The sequence below is a fragment of the Capricornis sumatraensis genome, chromosome X, assembly GCF_032405125.1.
Source record: "Capricornis sumatraensis isolate serow.1 chromosome X, serow.2, whole genome shotgun sequence".
Taxonomy (NCBI): domain Eukaryota; kingdom Metazoa; phylum Chordata; class Mammalia; order Artiodactyla; family Bovidae; genus Capricornis; species Capricornis sumatraensis.
In genome coordinates, this window is record NC_091092.1 from 33,438,344 (window position 1) to 33,450,417 (window position 12,074).

Genomic DNA, 12,074 nt, shown 5'->3' on the forward strand with positions numbered 1-12,074 from the left:
AGCTGGGAGGCGATATAAGAAGTCCAGCCATGATAAGGACACAAATGGAAGCATAGTTAGTTTGTGTAGATGGGAGAAAGAACTGTATCCAGCAAATCAAGCACAGCCAAAGGGTATAGGCAGGAGTGGAATCCAAGCATATTCATGTCAGACAAGAAAAAACAGGTGATAGAGCTTTGGCCCAGACTCAAAACAGATAGGCCTGTCTACTTAATAACACAGCCATAGTGGGAATCTATTTTCCTTCCTTTGCCTTAATTTTAAACAACTTTTCTGATATATTTGGTTTAAGAATACTGGTTTGGGCTACTTCCTCAGGTGAAGCAGTTAACTATTGATGCTAGAATTGCAACACAGACTGGAATCCTGGAGTGAGCTCTTATTATTTTCCCTTTGAGGGCATATAAATATGAATAATCATTCATTTGAAGATCAGATGATATCTAGTGTCTCTGAGCTTCAGTGTATCTGGACCTTTTCTTAGAATTCCTTCTTTCTTAGCAATGAAATACAGAATATAGACTGACTTCCATCAAAACAGCTTTTAACATTTAAAACAGAGGAAAACAACTGGTGTCTGAATAGAACTTTTTCTCCATTTCTTAGTCCCTAAGGACAGTAGATTTCCCAGAAAGGGATCTTAGATTATGGTAAATTCCAGTGAATCTGGTAAATACAATGTTAAGTACCAAATTAGTCCCTGTTTGCAACTTTTTTTAAAAAAAAATTTTATTTATTTTAAAATATTTACCTTGTACCTCTAGTCGTCATTTAGTCTGATGCACATTGACTACTACGTTGGTTTCAGCTCAGGCAGTGGTATTCTTTCTTTATAGTGTCGACTGTGATTTGGTAAACAGATACTAGTGCCCTTTCTGGAATAAAGGCAAACATAAGCCCTTGGGCGGGTGAGAGAGGAAGGAGTCAAGGTCCTAAAGGGATTCTTGACAAGCTGCTAATTACTTTCGTTAGCATTATGCCATTGTACTGAACGACTGAGCAACAAATGCCACTGTACATGCATTAAGGATTATCTTGATGTGGATCAGTGAACCAGAGAGTATCACTTGGAACCCTGACGGCAGGAGTAAGGGGTTGAAAAAACTGTCCTAAAGAATTCTGGAGCAGTAAGTCCAAGAAAGAAGAGGGCTCTGTTTAAGTCTGACAAAAAGAAGTTCTCATAATTCTTGGCTCTATAATGAAAGCTCCATGGGGGCAAGGACTTTGTTTTTTCCACTATTGCATCCCCACCACCCAGAATAGTGACTGGTACATATGGATGCTCAACATATGTTTACTGAATGAATGGATCAATGACCATAAACAAATGAATATAGTCACTCTTAAAACTTGAATTTGAATGACCTTTTTAGAGAAATATTTCAATTAAGTATGATCAAGGTAAATATTTTATAGTATACATGTTCTATTTTAATTTTCCAGAATAATAAAAATACATAATACTATCTCACCTAAGGAGAATGATCTTCATGTTGACACTTGATGGTATCTAAAGTAATTAATTTTAAAGTAGTTATGCCAAATTTGTTAGCTTATTCCTGTATCATTAATGAAGATAATGAACCTTGTCATTGATGACACTACAGTTTACTAGCATTTTGTTATTTGATTTCAGTTTTTCTGTTTTGAGCAGTTGTGTAATATTTTCTGGTGTCTCTGCTTATAATGACATCAGTTGTATTGAATCAGGACCCAGCCTTATGACCTTATTTAACCTTAATTATTTCCTTATCTCTAAATATAGCTAAATGTAACTAGGATTAGGGCTTCAACATAAGAATCTAGGGGGACACAAACATTGAGTCTAACACACTCCAAGAGCATCACCACAATAATGCTTAGAATAACTAACATTTTTTAAAATTTATTTTAATTGAAGGATAATTGCTTTTCAGTATTGTGTTGGTTTCTACCAGATATAAACATGAGTCAGCCATAGGTTTACCCATGTCCCCTTCTACTTGTACATCTCTCCCACTCCCTCCCCATCCCATCCCTCTAGGTTGTTACCGAGCCCTGGTTTGAGCTCCCTAAGTCATGGAGTCATGCAGCAAATTCCCATTGGCTATCTGTTTTACATATGGTAATGTATGTTTCCATGTTACTCTCTCCATACATCCCACCCTCTCCTTCCTCCCCACTAGCCGTGTCCATAAATCTGTTCTCTATGACTGTGTTTCCATTGGTATTCTGCAAATAGGTTCATCAGTAGCAACTAAGATTTATTAAGCACTCTTTTAGATATACCAGGCACTGTAATAGACACTTTAAATGAATTATCTCATTTTAGTCATCAAATATTTTGGTGTCTTCTCACAATATTTATTTGGCATTCACGTCATAATTCCATGAGGGTCAGTGAAAGGAACTCTTTTTCCATGTAATTATTCAAAATACAGACTCTCTCCATCTTGTGGCTCTCATTTCCTCTGAGTCCTAGGAGTCTAGCCAGTAGATGATTAAAAAGAGTGAAGGTTGCAAAAGGGAGCTTTTTAGGGCCTATGCATGAAAGTGGTACTTCACCACATTTCAGTATCATGAACCTAATCACATGGCTATACCTAACAGTTGAGAAATAGAGTCTACCTGTGTTTTGAGGAAGAGGACAACAAAGAAATATAGATCTTGGTGAGCTTCAGCAGTCTCTAGCACACTCATTTGATTTTCCTGGTAACCCACTGAGGTCAGTATCATCATTGTCCTTATTTTACCAATAAAGAAAGGAGAAGTAATTTGCTCAGAGTAACACAACTAGTAATTTGGAGTTGAACTCAGTCCAACTTCAGTGGTTTGCTTTTAAACACTATGCTGTTCTTTCTGAACTAGAAATAAAAGTATTATTTCATTTCTATAGTGAATGTTTAAAATGTTTAAACCATCTATCAAAAATGTTTTAGCAAATCGCTATGTTTGCATAATAGATCAGTTTATTTAGTGTTAATTTGTTTTGCTAAGGAAGGAAAGATGGAAAAAAAAGGAATGAAGGCAGGAAATAAAGGAAGGAGAGAGAGAAAGAACAAATAAGAATAACAAGCGTTTGGTGAAGATCTTGGATGCTGTTTGTTGTATTCAGTGTGTATTTATTAACAGGAGTTTATTCACTATCAGGGTCTCTTCTTCATTGGCATAAATTTTAGAGTTACTTTGAATGTGTTTAGGGTGTGATTGTGATAACAAAGTGTATGGAGTCTTTTGTCTGCTCTCCCCTCGTAACTACCTCTTCAACAAAGGAGGTTGTACTGTCCAGAAAGACAATGCAAACTCATCTCAGAATTTAAATCCATTTGTCTACATTGACCGTGAATTGAAAGGTCAAGGACTAGGATCCTGCTTCCCATTGAACTAAGTGGTTCCTGAAGTGATCCAAGACAGGCAGGATAGAGATTCCCCCTTCCCTTTTATCTAAGTGAATACAGTACTGAATATAAATGACAATAGGCTGTCACTTATCTTCTGTATCTGGAGTGACTAGTAGCCACTTGGATTGGACTTCCTTTCCTTTGTACCACATTAAATGGTGCATTGGTTAATTTGTGCTGTGCTGTGTGCTGTGCTCAGTCAGGTCCGATTCTTTGTGACCCCACCAGGCTCCTCTGTCCATGGAATTTTCCATGTAAGAATACTGAAGTGGGTTGCCATTTCCTACTCCAGGGGATCTTCCCGACCCAGGGTCAAACCCACATCTCCTGTGTCTCTTTCACTGGCAGGCAGATTCTTTACCACTGTGACACAATTTGTAATATTCAACAAACATCCATTTTTTTTTCTATTCTTATATTATAGTTGAGAGTTTTAAAATGTTTTATTGAAATATAGTTGATTTGCAGCATTATGTTAGTTTCACTTGTCTATTTTAATTTCAGTTGTACAACATAGTGATTCAAAACTTTTATAAAGTATTCTCCATTTAAAGTTATTATAAAATATTATCTGTATTCCCTGTGCTATACAATATATTCTTGTGGCTTATTTACTTCATACATAGTAATTTATACCTGTTAATCCCCTACTCTATCTTGTCTCTCCCCACTTCCCTCTTCTCACTTGTAACAATTAATTTGTTCTCTATATCTGTGAGTCTATTTCTGTTTTTAAAATTCATTCATTTCCTTTTTTAGATTTCAAACATAAGTGAAAACACAGTATTTGTCTTTCTCTATCTTATTTCACTAAGCATAATACCCTCCAAGTCCATCCATGTTGTTGCAAATGGCAAAATTTCATTCTTTTTGAATAATGAATAGTTTTCCACTTTATATTTATCTGCTAATGTACTTTATCAATTCATCTGTTCATGGACACTTGGATTGCTTCCATATGTTGGCTATTGTAAATAATACTGCTGTGAACATTTGGGTGCATCTATCTTTTTGAATAAGTGTTTTCCTTTTTACCAGATATATACCCAGGAGTGGAATTGCTGGATTGTATAGTAGTTCTATTTTTAGTTTTTTGAGGGACTTCCATACTGTTTTCCGTAGTGGCTAGACAAATTTACATTTCTGTCTACAGTGTATGAGGGCTCCCTTTTTTCCACATCTTTGCCAGTATTTGTTATTTGTAGTCTTCTTAATGATAACCATTCTGACAGGTATGAGGTGCTATCTTATTGTGGTTTTGATATACATTTCCCTGATAACTATCAATTTTGAGCATCTTTTCATGAGCCTGTTGGTCATCTGTATGTCTTCTTTGGAAAAATACCTATTCAGATATTCTGCCTATTTTTTAATCACATTGTTTATTTTTTATATCGAGTTGCATACAGTGTTAATAAATTTTGAATATCAATCCCTATCAGTCATATTATTTGCAAATGTTTTCTCCCATTCAATTGGTTGTCTTTTCATTTTGTTGATGGTTTCCTTTTCTGTGCAAAAGCTTCTAAGTTTAATTAGATCTCATTTATTCTTGCTTTTATTTCTTTTGCCGTAGGAAACAGATTCAAAAATATATTGCTGTAATTCATGTCAAAGAATGTTCTGACTATGTTCTCTTCTGGAAGTTTTATGGTTTCATTTAGGTCTGTAATCCATTTTGAGTTTATTTTTGTACATGGTGTAAGAAAACGCTCTAATTTCATTCTTTTACATGTAGCTGTCCAATTTTCCCAACACCGCTTATTAAAGAGAGTGTCTTTTCCTCCATTGTATATTCTTATCTCCTTTATTATAGATTAAGTCACCATAACCCACCCATAAAGTATGTGGGTTTATTCTTGGCTCTCTATTCTATTCCACTGACATATGTGTCTGTTTTTGTGCCAGTACTAAAGTGATTTGATTACTGTAGTTTTGCAATATAGTCTGAGGTCAGGAAGCATGATACCTACAGCTCTTTTCTTCTTTCTCAAGATTGCTGTTTTCATAAAAGTTTTAGAATTATTGGTTCTAGTTCTGTGAAAAAATGCCATTGGTGTTTTGATAGGGATTGAACTGGATCCAAATAGGAAAAGGAGTACGTCAAGGTTTATATTGTCACCCTGCTTATTTAACTTATATGCAGAGTACATCACGAGAAAAGCTGGGCTGGAAGAAGCACAAGCTGGAATCAAGATTGCTGGGAGAAAAATAACCTCAGATATGGAGATGAAACCACCCTTATGGCAGAAAGTGAAGAGGAACTAAAAAGCCTCTTGATAAAAGTGAAAGAGGAGAGTGAAAAAGTTGGCTTAAAGATCAACACTCAGAAAACGAAGATCATGGCATCTGGTCCCATCACTTCATGGGAAATAGATGGGGAAACAGCAGAAACAGTGTCAGACTTTATTTTGGGGGGGCTCCAAAATTACTGCAGATGGTGATTGCAGCCATGAAATTAAAAGACGCTTACTCCTTGGAAGGAAAGTTATGACCAACCTAGATAGCATATTCAAAAGCTGAGACATTACTTTGCCAACAAAGGTCCATCTAGTCAAGGCTATGGTTTTTCCAGTGGTCATGTATGGATGTGAGATTTGGACTGTGAAGAAGGCTGAGCGCCGAAGAATTGATGCTTTTCAATTGTGGTGTTGGAGAAGACCCTTGAGAGTCCCTTGGACTGCAAGGAGATCCAACCAGTCCATCCTAAAGGAGATCAGTCCTGGGTGTTCATTGGGAAGACTGATGCTAAAGCTGAAACTCCAATATTTTGGCCACCTCATGCGAAGAGTTGACTCATTGGAAAAGACTCTGATGCTGGGAGGGATTGGGGATAGGAGGAGAAGGGGATGACAGAGGATGAGATGGCTGGATGGCATCACTGACTTGATGTGCATGAGTTTGGGTGAACTCTGGGAGTTGGTGATGAACAGGGAGGCCTGGCATTCTGCGATTCACAGGGTCACAAAGAGTCAGACACGACTGAGTGACTGAACTGAACTGAACTGAATTGGTTATGTAGATTGCCTTGGGTAGTATGGTCATTTTCACAATATTAATTCTTTCATTCTACATTGAGGGTTCATTTTCTTTTGATAGATGGTACAATACTGTCCTAATTCTAGCTAAGTTGCACTAACAAAGTACAGAATATGAAATTCTAAGCTTCTAAAAGTTATTTTCCTACCATTCAGATGGTATGTTTCTTAAAATGCCAACATATCTCAAACATCTTATTTCAGCCTTCTTGAAGCACAAGAAGGAAGTATTTCTCTAGCAAAGCTGTTCTCCTACCATATTAAGTGAAATTTATCCAATACTATAATAGTTCTGGTAGCTTTTGAAGGTGGAGGAAGATAAACTGTTTAGACAGTGTGTGAAAGAGCTTAAATGTTTCCTTCCTATATTAAGGAGAGTAGCTCACTGGGATAGTTTCATCTTAAAATAAATTTATGTTCTCTGGTTGTTGGTAAAGAGATAAGGAAGTACACTGGACTGACCTGTTCTGTTATTAAAAGCTACGTCCAGATTGTTGCCTGTGCATATATATGTGGTCAAATGAGGGTTCATAGACAATGACATTACAACATTAGGCTTTCATCTGGTGCTGTTGATAGTGACAATAATATGGATTAGGCCTGTCTTACCAATTCTGAAGCACTCTATACTCTGAGAAGACATTGAAGTCAGACTTGTAGAACTGAATTAGAGATGTGTGGGTATTAAAATACTCCATCCACCCCATTTCCACATGTACCATCTGTTGTTTCCAGATGTACTGCTTCCTAGAGGTGGTATTCATGGGCATGGTATTATAACAACAACAAATCGGCATTCCTAGTTCTGAGAACTAATTCCCAGAAATACAAGTTTTCATTGGCTGCACTTCAGGGAATTAGACTCCTCTGTGGCTAGGGACATGCCATTACAACCATGGTAATGGAAATAGACCAATTCAGAGCTTATAAGGCATTAGGGAGCCTTCAAGTTGGGAGCAGTACAAAGTTTCTCTTATGTGTCTGTAACTCAAGGTAAGTTGAGCAACACTTATTAATGCTCCCCCCCACCCTTGGTGATTAGATATGCCTAGCTCATTGTAGATAATGTGTCAGAAGTATCTCTTCTATGTTAATTTTGATAAGGAAAGTTATAAAACACTCCAAAGGTTCTAGAGTTTATGCTTAAAGCCTCGTATATTGTCCAGCACCTTAATCTGGTGCTGTCTGTAAAGCAATGGGCTGTCACCTCCCTCAAGACCACTGCTTGCCTCATTAACACCACTGGAACAAATTATCACTTCACAGCCCAGAAATCTTCTATAGCAGTTGTGGTGATTGATGTAACAAGGCTAAAAAATAATGATGAAATGCATGTTCCAGAAGACAGATTCAAATGGCAGGAGCTTCAAAGGCAATTAAATGTGACACAGAAGGAGTCTTCCTGGAATAAAGTATTTTCAAATAAATGGTAAGATAAGTGTGATAATCTCCTAGACTCACATTACACATAAATTAGTTTTCAATGAATAATTATTTCTGAAGGCTTAGTATGCAATAAAATAGAAGTTTAGAAACAACCAGTTTGAACTATTTAAAAAATGTATTTGGGGGTTTAAAATGGGAAAAAAGCAATGCTTTGGGACTGGCATATAGGCTCATAGTCTCATAAAGGGATTCATTTATTTGTAGCCATAATATTTGAATGACACCTTTTGATATGCTTTAAAGATTGCTGTTGGTTGGAAAGTAATCGTGACTACAGATGTCAGGTTTAACTGCCTTCCTCCAAAGTGAGTCAAACGATCCTTATGATGTATTGATTCTATACCACTAAGTTACTAACTATGCTGTGAGAGGAACCTGCCTACTCAAGAGAGTGTACCTGTGCATTAGACAGGCACATCAAGGTCACCATGAAGGGGAAATTTAAGACATGTGGAAGTAATTGAAACAGCTGGGCAATGTTAAAGCACTCTGGCATCTAAAGTCTTGGATAAGGTAAACCTCAAACTGCCTTTTTGGCCCTGTAAGTGCCCTTGTTTTCTTGAAATTTGGGCATAGGACAGATAAGATGAGCACTGGCTCAGATGTAGCAAGAGAGGTTATTTTTATAGGAATTCTCCACTAAAAAGTTAATCAGAGGACTGTACTTCCAAAGAGACTTTTTAAATAACTTCTAAATAGTAATTTTAAAAAATCATGTTTTTGAGTTTGGTGTAAAATTATCAGGGGTTGTATTGGATACTTGTTTAAAGTTATTTCTTCACTAGTCTATTATTAGCCAAACCTGATGAGGTCATTTTGTTGATTTCTTGGCATAATCAAAGGAACATATTTATTTAAGGTAGATTATGTGTCTCTCTTACTCAGAATTATTGAGATATAAGTCAATGCAAGTAAAAAATCATTCATTGCACTTCAATAATCAGTTTGACATTTTTTTTTACAATATCTCAACCATCCTTTTTAATAACATGATTGAATTATTCTGAAATGTTTTATAATTGTACAGGTCATCATTAACAGTGTTATTTGCCCTGAGTGGGAGTTTGAAGTGTCCTTTTGAAAGAAAAATTAAAGATTATTTTGACCTAGTTCTTTAAAATAAGTAATATTTTATGTCAAGACACTGGTTAATATGTAGAACACAGACAGAAATATTCACCAACTGTCAAAAGAGGCTGAGGAATTATTTCCACTTTAAGATGTCTACAATTCACTAGGTTAGACTAAGAGACATAAATATGAATCAAGTGACTTTTTATTACTTAAATGAACTTTAAAAAATTGCATTAGCCTCTTAAAAACTTTGAGTTTGGACTTAGAAAATTCTGCCTTTTTCTTTCCTGGCCTGTTAATTGGTTGGAAATACTGAAAATACACAGTTATGTATCATGGATGGCAGAAAACACATATGACTAAAATGACAGCTGCTTAAAATAGAAAAAGCAATAAAATGACTGTACTTTTATGACACATTTATAGGCTGGTAATAAAGCTCCTTCCTAATCTCATTCTCTCATCACAGCACCCAAGTGATTTGTGTAATAATTGTTTATCTATCTTTTTAAACCATGGAAAAGCCAGAAGATGGACCTAATGACCCAGCATTCCTTTTTTTATTGTTACCATCCTTCAACTGCCTGCACATTCATAGTCATTTTGAAGAAAACCTGGGGTGTTTTAGTCCAATCCCCAAAGCATGTCACTAAATTCTTGTGACAATTGACAAAGAATAGCTAACATGTGTTTTTTTCACTAACTGCTTTTAAACAATGTTGAGAACTGGTTGCTTATATAGCATAGTTAAATTAAAACACAGATGGTACGAGGAGGGAGGAGGGAGGGGGGTTCAGGATGGGGAACACCTGTATACCTGTGGCGGATACATGTTGATGTATGGCAAAACCAATACAATATTGTAAAGTAATTAACCTCCAATTAAAATAAATAAATTTTTTAAAAAAGAAATAAGCCATTTTAAATGAATACTTGGAACCACCCCACTCCTAATTAGTCATGTAATATTTTGAGAAAGAAAGTATACTTATATCCACTGAGTGCCTGCTCTGGGCCAAACACTGTCGTGTATGTAAACCTATTTAACAGCAATTTCACAACAACATTGTGCGGTAGTTATTTTTATCCCTATTTTTATAGAGGAAGAAACTCAACCTTAGAGATGTTAAGGAGCTTCTCCAGTGACATAACAGCTACTCCATGGCAGAGCCAATATTCAAATGTCCATCTGCCTTGTTCTAACTGTTACATTGCATAGCTTTGAAATAAATGTGGAGAATATGTTTGATAATAATGGTTATATTGTAATACATTGGAGTAGATCTGTGTAACACTATTCATCAAGATAAAGTATGTGTTTAGTTTGTTAAATTGCTTGATTTAACATGCTGGAATAAATTAAATGCATGAGCAATATCAGAATGTACAGAATTGTGTTGATTATATTAATGCTATTTTATAAATTATAGTAATGATTTTCATATAGGGACAATCTATACAAGTATTTAATGGAAAAAAATAAAGTTATTTGCACCCACACATTCATAAAATTATGGGTTTTAAAGCTACAATTTCTGTTTTCCATAACCTCATATATAAAATAATTCAACTACCAAAATTGAAAAATGATATTGCTTCACATTTGAACTATCTGTTGCTAGGTGTAGGGACTGGTAAAGATATTCAGGTGCAAATTACGCTTTAAAAAGAGGACTTAAATATATTTAATTGTATAATACACTTTTAGCTTTAGGTTGTAATACAATCAGTTACTTCACTGTGATTTAATATTGACATATTTCTGCTGAAAAAAAAAGGCCAGTGACTATGGAAAGCAATTGTATCATTCTACATGTGTAGAAATCTTGCAATATAATTATATCCCTGTTATGTTCCTACTAATCGTTTATGAATGTTTAAGGCTTTTTATTTTTTTTCACTTTCAATTTAAATGATACTTTTTTTTGCAGTATTACAGAAAGAATAGGCTAAACCTAGAAATGGATTTATAAGATATAGTGACTATATGAGAAAGTACATCAAAATAAGTTCCTTTTTTTTTACAAGGTGAATCAGCACTATGTACCTATGATAGCCCTTTAATTCCATATAACCTTGTAGTTCAGGGCTTCCCAGGTGGTGCTGTGCACTGTGCTTAATCTCTCAGTTGTGTCCGACTCTTTCTGACCCCATGGACTGTAGCCCACCAGTCTGCTGTCTGGTCTGTCCACGGGGAGTCTCCAGGCAAGAACACTGGAGTGGGTTGCCATGCCCTCCTCCAGGGGATCTTTCCAACCAATGGGTCGAACCAAGTCTTCCACATTGCAGGCAGATTGTTTACCATCTGAGCCACCAGGGAAGCCCACCCCCCACCCCCTCAGGTGGCATTAGTGGTAAAGAACCTGTTTGCCAATACAGGAGACATAAGAGATGGGATTCTATCCCTGGGTCAGGAAGATCCTCTGGAGGAGGGCATGGCAATCCATTTGAGTATTCTTGCCTGGAGAATCCCATGGACAGAGTAGCCTGGCAGTCCATAGTGTCACAAAGAGTCAGGCACAACTAAAGTGACTTAGCATGCATGCATGACCTTGTAATTCTGTAACCTCTCTGAGCCCATAGTTTTCCTTTATTAACTGTGAAATGGGATAGTAACTACTACTCTGGGCTCCTATGATAATTGCATGATGTAATATACATAAAGAGTAATGAACAGTGTCTAGCAATGAGTAGTTATCAGTTTGTTATAAAATCAATTAATATTTTTGCATATAATTCAATATTTTGAAATAAGATTTATGAATGTTTTAAAATCTGATGCCAAATTTGATTTTTAAAATGAATGAAATCTCAATTACATTGCAGCTGCTTATCATATCCTTTTGCTAGCTTCACCAACATTGATCAAAATGACATAGACCTCTCAAGAACATGCCTCCTTTACCATGTCTTACCCAGACTTTCCCTCTTGTGTTTCACTAGTTTCCATCTCAAAGCAGAATGTTTTGATATGACTGCCTGACATGACTATTTTGATGGAAGCATATTGACATAACCATATCCAAATAATCCCTTCAAATATAAAATCACTGTTTTTTCCTTCCATGGGTTGTATATCAGATTTTTTTTAAACTATGGCTCTTTATTTTCATATGGACAGTTCAAAGGAAATATC